We start from the raw sequence: 8,932 nt of genomic DNA on the forward strand, positions 1-8,932 counted from the left end.
GTGTTACAGTTGGTATCAGAGCCTAAGTTTGACCCTAGGATAAGACTCTTAAAGACCGGACTTTAGGACATTAGGCTTGAACTCTAGGTATTTAGGAACATAGGACCCAGGAATCTTAAGACGCGTGGTGAGATTGTGAAACCTACACATGACCCCCAACTTTATCCCCCTCTAACTTAAAGAAACCCCCCCTCCGCTTATTGCATCAAGGTAAGAATGCAAAATAACATCGACCTATGAACACCAGGATGGCACCGAAAGGAAGACAGGAAGGAACACCGGAACTCCCCACGCAGGAATTCTTGACTCAAAATCTGCAACGCCTGGCTCAAATTGCCCAGGCACTGAGTACTACCGATCCCCGACCTTTATCAACAAGCGAGAACTTGGAAACTCACCACCAAGTCTCGGCACACCAACCACCCACCTTCTCGGGAAACGAAGACCCCACAACCCTCGAGGAATAGATCGGGACTTTCGACAAGATATTCAGGGCAACCAGATGTCCAGAAAACCACCAAGTAAGAATAGCCTCCTTCTACTTCAGGCACGAGGCCGATGCCTGGTGGGCCCATGAGCGACCCACATGTGAACAAAACCACGAATTTAACTGGGAAACCCTAAAGACACGACTACGAGAACAATTCTACCCCAATCATCTAAGAGCCACTATATACGAAGAGTTCCTCCACCTAAAACAAGGTGCAGCCCCAATCACGGAATACTACCAACAATTCCATCGGCTGGCTCGCCTCATCCCCGAGCTAGTACCCACCGAGAGGGTCAAGATCAAGAAGTTCATAACAGGCCTTGATCCCGAACACCAAAAAGCCCTGGCCACACAAGAGCCAGGAACCCTCAGGGAAGCCTATGCCAAGGCATCCCAACTACAGCAAGTACCAAACCAACCCCGGGAGACACGCTTGGGGTACAAAAGGAAACCCGAAGGGGAGCACACAAACCCCACCCGAGGACCTAAGAACCCCAGGACCGTCTCACCTCACAAGGTCACAACGCCAACCATTCAGGGAAGGATCCTTACTCTAAGCAAAGCCAGGATCGGAGACAGCAACATAGTCTCCGGGACTTTCTTGGTACACGCCACCCCCGCCACTATATTATTTGACTCGGGGGCTAGCAACTCGTTTATAGCAACCGAGTTTGCCACGCAGCTTGGCCTCAACACCAGCACCAAGATCCGACTTCAGGTCAAGGTGGCCTCCGGCGAAATCCTAAAATGCGACCGCATGTACGAGAACGTAATGATTACCATCCAAGGGGTGGAATTTCCCAGGAACCTAATACGATTCAAACTGGACGGGGTACAAGTGATCTTGGGCATGGATTGGCTAGGGAAATTCCAAGCACAAATCCTATGCGGAGAACAAAAAGTGGTCCTACGGGGACCAAACGGTAAAAGGGTATCATACCGCGGGACCCACCAGGAATCAGGGATCAAATTGGTGAACATGATGAAAATGAAGAAATACCTAAACAAGGGAAGCGAGGCCTTCCTATGCTCGGTCGAAGACCTCAACGCCAAAATCCCCGAACCACAAACCATTCCAGTGGTAAACGAATTCACCGACGTCTTCCCAGATGGAATCCCCGGGACACCCCCAGCCAGAGAAATCGAGTTCACCATAGACCTCGTACCTGGCGCTGCCCCGATCTCTAAACCACCCTACAAGTTGGCACCAAAAGAAATGAAGGAACTGAAAACGCAACTACAGGAATTGCTAGATAAAGGGTACATCCGCCCCAGCACCTCCCCATGGGGGGCACCAGTACTATTTGTCAAAAAGAAGGATGGAAGCATGCGCTTGTGCATCGACTACCGGGAACTTAACCAAGTCACAATAAAGAATAGGTACCCCCTTCCCCGGATCGATGACTTGTTCGACCAACTAAAAGGGGCATGGGTATTCTCAAAAATTGACCTAAGATCCGGATATCACCAAATACAAGTATCCAAACAGGACATTCAGAAAATGGCCTTCCGGACACATTACGGCCACTATGAATTCACAGTAATGCCCTTCGAACTCACCAACGCCCCCGCCATATTCATGGACCTCATGAACCGAGTATTCCGACCCCACTTGGATGACTTCGTCATTGTCTTCATTGACGACATCCTAGTCTACTCCCGAAACAAGGAAGAACATGAAAGACACCTCCGCATAACCCTGCAAACTCTAAGAGAGCACCAACTATACGCCAAGTTCTCTAAATGCGAATTCTGGAAAGACAGTGTGGCCTTCCTAGGCCACGTGATAACCAAGGAAGGAATTAAGGTGGACCCCGCCAAAATCCGTGCCGTTAAGGAATGGACCACGCCAAGCTCACTCTCAGAAGTCCGAAGCTTCCTAGGCCTGGCTGGCTACTATAGGAGGTTTGTACCCAACTTCACCAGGATAGCCCAACCTCTCAACAAACTCATGAAAAAGGAAATCCCCTTCCGATGGGATAACGACTGCATCTCGGCCTTTCAAGAATTGAAGGATAAGCTAACTACGGCACCCGTGCTCGCCATCCCCTCCGGGGAGGAAGGGTTCGAGGTCTTCAGTGACGCGTCCAAAAAGAGATTGGGGTGCATACTAATGCAAAAGGGCAGGGTAATAGCATACGCGTCTAGGCAACTCAAAACCCACAAAGAGAATTACCCCACCCACGACCTCGAACTAGCCGCTATCGTGTTCGCACTAAAAATTTGGAGGCATTACCTATATGGGGTGCAATGCAAGATTTACACAGACCATAGGAGCCTAAAGTACATCTTCACCCAGAAAGACCTAAACATGAGACAACGAAGGTGGCTAGAACTCATAAAGGACTACGATCTAGACATCCAATACCACGAGGGAAAAGCTAACATTGTGGCAGACGCCCTAAGCAGGAAGACTAACCACTCCCTCAACACCACCTGGATCCTATCGGACCATCTATACAAGGACTTCCAAAGACTGAATTTGGAAATAATAGAGCAAGATCAAATCCACCCCGACGCCCACTTATTCAACACGCAAATCATACCTACACTCTTTGAGGAAATCAAAATAGGACAACAGCAGGACCCGAAACTAGATAAAATCCGCCTCGACCTAACCCAAGGGAAGGAAGGGCCCTTCAAAATACACGAAGACGACATTCTCCGTTACCAGGGCAGGTGGTGCGTGCCCTCAACGCACCCCCACTTGAAACAACAGATCTTAGAGGAAGGGCACAACTCCCCATACTCAGTTCACCCAAGGGGTGACAAACTATACCAAGATGTGAAAAGGTCGTTTTGGTGGCCCAACATGAAAAAGGAAATCGCAGATTTCGTGGCCAAATGCCTGAATTGCCAAAGGGTGAAGGCCGAACGATGCAAACCCAAGGGACTCGTACAGCCCCTTGAGATACCACAGGGAAAGTGGGACTCCTATCCATGGACTTCGTCGGAGGGTTACCCCCAACAAAAACCGGCAAGGATAAAATTTGGGTCATAGTGGACCGACTAACAAAGACAGCGCGATTCATTGCCATGAAGGAAACATGGACAATGACACAACTGGCCCAAGCCTACTTGAGCCGAGTAGTGAAGTACTACAGAATCCCCCAGAGCATCGTGTCCGATAGAGACTCCTGGTTCCACTCACAATTCTGGAGATCGCTGCAATTAGCCTTGGGGACACAACTAAAACTGAGCACAGCCTTCCACCCCACCACTGACGGCCAAACCGAGAGAAGTATCCAGACTTTCAAGGGACATGGGAGGAGCACCTAGACCTTATTGAATTCTCATACAACAACAGCTACCACGCAAGCATTCGTATGGCACCCTACGAAGCTCTATACGGACAAAAGTGTAGAACCCCCTTATGTTGGGAAGACATGGTCGACCCGGTAGCACTAGGGCCCCAATACCTACAAGATACCATAACCAAGGTCAGACACATCCAGGAAAGAATGAAGCCTGCCCAGGACCGCCAGAAGTCCTACGCCGACCTAAGGAGGAAACAAGCCGAATTCAACACTGGGGACAAGGTCTGGTTGAGAATCTCGCCCACACGAGGGGTAATGAGATTCAGAAGAAAAGGGAAGCTCAACCCACGATTTATCGGCCCCTACGAAATCATTGAAAGAGTTGGGAACCTAGCCTATCGCCTCGCGCTACCCGCTGAACTAGAACGAGTACACAACGTATTCCACATATCCCAGCTAAAGAAATACGTGCACGACCCAAGCCACGTGCTTCAACCCGAGGTCGTGGACCTCGACGAGTCACTAGTATACGAAGAAAAACCCGTGAGAATCCTTGACACCAAGACAAGAACCACACGACGTCGAGCCATAGAAATGGTGAAAGTTCTCTGGACCAACCATGGGACCGAGGAAGCGACATGGGAACTCAAGGACACGATGAGGGAACGCTACCCCGAACTTTTCACACCAGGTAACTAAGAAGAAGTCACTCGACAAGGACCAAGCTTCGGGGACGAAGCTTCCTGTTAAGGGGGGAGAGTGTAACACCCCGTGTTACGATCCCTAAAATCAATTAAATCATTTAATCAATAACCCAAAAGAAAGAATTAAATTACAGAAATTAATTAGGATAAAGGCCCACCATAGTCCGTGGGCCCTCATCTCTAAACCCAATCCTTAGTCCTAAAAGGAATAGAGTTAGAAAACCTATAGTAATTAGGCCCTAAGTAAGACTCTTAAATATATAAATATGGAATATAAGGAGGCCCCTAGAACTCCCACCACAATAATCTCTTACCACACCAAGAATTCCAAGAATTCCCCTAGGAGAAATCAAGAAAGAAGAAAGCTTAAAGAAAGACCCTTCATAGCCATGGAATTAATTAAGGCTAAGAGGTAACCCATGTCTCAACAAAACCTATTTTCATAGCTATGTTTCCCCTCTTAGGATTTCCCCCATATTCTTGTGCAATTGGTGATTCGTTATAATGATCTTGATAATTGGTGTTATAATTCCATGGGTGATCTTGATAGGTTCTTGATGATTAAATGATGTTCTTGATGTTCTTGATGATTATGTGATGTTCTTGATGATTACATAATGTTCTTGATGCTTATGTGCCTTTCCCATCGAGTCTCGATATTAAAAGATGAATCGCGTTCTTGTTGATGTAAAAGTGATTAGAACACTAGGTTGTATTGTGGAATTCGTATGGTATTGTTCTTGATATGTTGGGCGGGAATTCGCATGATTGGGTGTTGTTTATATTTAGAAAAGCATGTTAGGATATGGGTCGTATGTTTCTCGATTTAACCAATTATTCAAAGAAAGAATTAAATTGCAACAATTAATTAGGAAAAAGCCCACCATAGTCCGTGGGCCCTCATCTCTAAACCCAACCCCTAGTCCTAAAAGAAATAGAGTTAGCAAGCCTATAGTTTTTGGGCCCTAATTAGGACTCTTAAATATATAAATAGGGGACATAGGAGGCACCTAGAACCCCCACCACAATAATCTCTCACCACACAAGGAGCTCCAAGAATTCCCCTAGGAGAAATCAAGAAAGAAGAAAGACTTAAAGAAAGATCCTTCATAGCCAAGGGAATTTATTAAGGCTAAGAGGTAACCCATGTCTCAACAAAACCTAATTTCTTAGCTATGATCTCCCTCTAGGCATCCCTCTACATTCTTGCGTATTGATGATTCAGTTATGATATTAATGGTGTGATCTTGATAATTGATGTTATGATTTCTTGGGTAATCTTGATAATCTTGATGATGGAAAGAGATTCTTGATGATTGTGTGATATTCTTGATAAACCTAGATCCCTAATGATTGTGTGATATTCTTGATAAATCACATTGTTGCTTAAAAGATGAATTACGTTCTTGATGATTTAAATATAATTAGAGCCCTAGGATGCATCGTGAAACTCGTGTGGTGTTATTCTTGATATATTGGGTGGGAATTCGCATTTTTGGGTGTCAATTATGTTTAGAAAGCATGATAGGATATGTGTCGTATGTCTCTTGCTTTTGATTTGTTAATTGTCTACGTATTGTCATCGATTGCGTTTAAAGGTGTCTAAGCATGGTTTCGGGTTCCACAAAGGTTCCCGGGGCGTTATTTGTGAAAAAGAGTCAGTGGGGGGTAGGGGACCCGCCACGTACCCGTGGCCAAGTTTGGCGTCGCCGGCAGCGGGCAGCCAGCGGGCAGGCGACTGCCCACCGGGCACCCGCTGCCTGGAAATTCGTCGCCGGCGGGTGACCCTTCACCCACCGGTTACCCACTGGAAATTATCCCACTTCGGGATCCCGGCTTCCCCGTTTGATGTTCCCCCGACCCCCGTGGTGTCCCAACGGACTCCGTCCATCGTGCCTATGTCTAGTTGATGGTTCGGGTACCGTTCGTAGGATAAATGAGTCTTGTATATATCGCATGCTAGTGAATTGGTATCCCGTTGGCCTAGGTGAAGGAAGTATGAACCCATTAGAATTATTCCTAGTATGTGGGTGACCACGCATAGGTTTCATTATACGTTTTCTCCCCGTTCCCAATGTGTTAATGTGGGCTGCATGTGCTTGCTATGTGTTATGTGTGCATGATACCCCAATTTGGTTGCGATCAAATTGGTTATTCCTGAGCTGCGGTTCAAAAGCTGGCTGCGGTCAGATTTACACTCTCGGGCTGCGGTCCACCGTTTGGTTGCGATCAAACGTTTTACATGAGCTGCGGTTCATATTCCTGGCTGCGGTCAGATGACTACTCTTGGGCTGCGGTCCACTGTTTGGTTGCGATCAAACATTATGATGAGCTGCGGTTCATCGGTCGGTTGCGATCGACCCTCCGTGTTGCGATACGGGGCAGGGTGCTGCGGGGCCGTGTCAGAGTTATATGCGCTGACCCTCATGTATGGGCATGCGATTGGTCCTGTGGCGCCAACAAAGTGTGCTATGTGATGAGATATGGATGGTTTGATGATTACGAATGTTATGAAAGTGTGACCATAGGATACATGCTAGTAAACCGTATATGCTTGGTTATGACTATTGGCTGTGCTTATCTCTATCTGTCGAATCTGTTCCCTATGCTTGTGAATTAAATGACTGTTGACTGTGCTTATCCCTATCTGTCGAGTCTATTCCCCGTTTTAAAAGCTAGAGTCTCTTAGGATATATCTTCATGCTTCGAAATGGTTTTTCTTATATCTATATATATGCCTATATGTATTGTATTTCAACGCGTTGGAGTGGGTTACCAGCATCTCTCGCTGAACAGATATATTTTGCTTTCAGGCAGAGAGGAGTAGACACTGGAGCGCGCTAGAGCCTTGGAGCGTAGAAGTAGATAGTTTCCCTTTTGGCCTGCGTGCCACGCTCATGCATTTACATTATTGAGGATATTAGTTAGTTAGCCTGTGCACCTGAGTTCTCTAGCTCAGGTGTGGCATAGCACCCCGTACTCTTTATATTATGTTTTGGGATTAAATGAGAACTTACCTTTATTATATAAGTCTTAAAAGTTGAAAAATTTCGGGGTGTTACAGTGGTGCTAAGGAAAAAGTAAAAAGCACATATGTGCCTAGGCCTCAAGGGTTATTAAGGACCAATAAGGAAATAAGATGACTCGTAAAGTCACCGAGACACTCCGCAACAAGATTAGATAACCAACTGCACTTCAAGAAGAAGAGGAGCATGCAAAGGCACCTTCATCATTAAATATAAACACGAAAGGGCACAGCAAGCCGAACCCCAGGAAAGACATGAAGTCTTACTAAGAATTCCATATACTAAAAAGGAGATGAAATTCAATAAGGAGAAAAAGTCAACCCGAAGTTTATTGAGTCCCAAGAGACTTTGGGAAGAATTTGGGAAGTGCGCCCTAAAAGATTGGCTTGGTTGACCAAGTTTGGTCAAGACCTTGGGCGCATTAAAGAAGTAAGTGTTGAATCATCACGGGACTCATCACAAAAATTCCTTCAAAAGCAGTAAAAATGGATGAGACCTTAGCATGGGAAGAAAATATCAATAGAAATCTTAGAGCCAAGCAGAGCCAAAACTAAATAAAAAGGGTCATCAGTTCGTCTTGACGTCATAATCGGGCTTCAAACAGGAATAATCACTCAATGTCGAGAATCCTTAACCCATCCTAGCCGAATTCCATCCCTTCCCTTTGACAACCGAACCCCGTCTTATTGCAAAACCCTTTTTACCCTTCAAACCTCATTCTTGATTCCCCATTTAAACAATTCCATACAAGGAAGCAACCCCACCTCCTAAGTTGCGACTTTGAAAACATTGATCCTAATCCCTAACTTCAACTTGTCCTCAAGTTTGAAACCCGAAACCGCCCACTCTCTTTATTCTTCTAACCCAATCGTTCCCAAAAACCTAGAGTATATAGATATATAATTATATATTTTCCTCGTAGAATACATTCTCTACATAACCACCGTACTAGTTTTGACTCGTTATCCCCGTAATAATTTCTAAGCTTCGGGGACGAAGCTTCTCGTAAGGGGGGGAGAGTGTAACACCCCGTGTTACGGCCTCCAATCCCGGATTAATTATTTAATTAATTCCATTAATAATAATTAAAAAGGATTTAATTTGGTTAGGATTCCCTTTAATTAATTAATGTGGTCCACCATGGATTGTGGACCCTTGCCTAAACTAGAGTCTTAAGCCTATTAGGAATAAAGAGAGTAAACCTTTTTACTAATCAGATTCTAATTAGGAATCCTAGACCTATATACCTATTAGGAATAAAGAAACTAGGCCTCTATTATTCAGATTATGATTAGGATTCCTGATTCTATAAATAGGGGATTAGAAAGCAATTAGAACCCTTACCACCCATAGTTATATTACACAAAAATATTCCCGGGAGATTCCCCACCACCAAGCCTAGGGAGATCAATCGGATGGGAAATCTTAGAGAAGAACCAAAATAGCCAAGGGAGG

This window comes from Ipomoea nil, unplaced genomic scaffold (genome assembly GCF_001879475.1).
Source record: "Ipomoea nil cultivar Tokyo-kokei standard unplaced genomic scaffold, Asagao_1.1 scaffold0519, whole genome shotgun sequence".
Classification (NCBI taxonomy): domain Eukaryota; kingdom Viridiplantae; phylum Streptophyta; class Magnoliopsida; order Solanales; family Convolvulaceae; genus Ipomoea; species Ipomoea nil.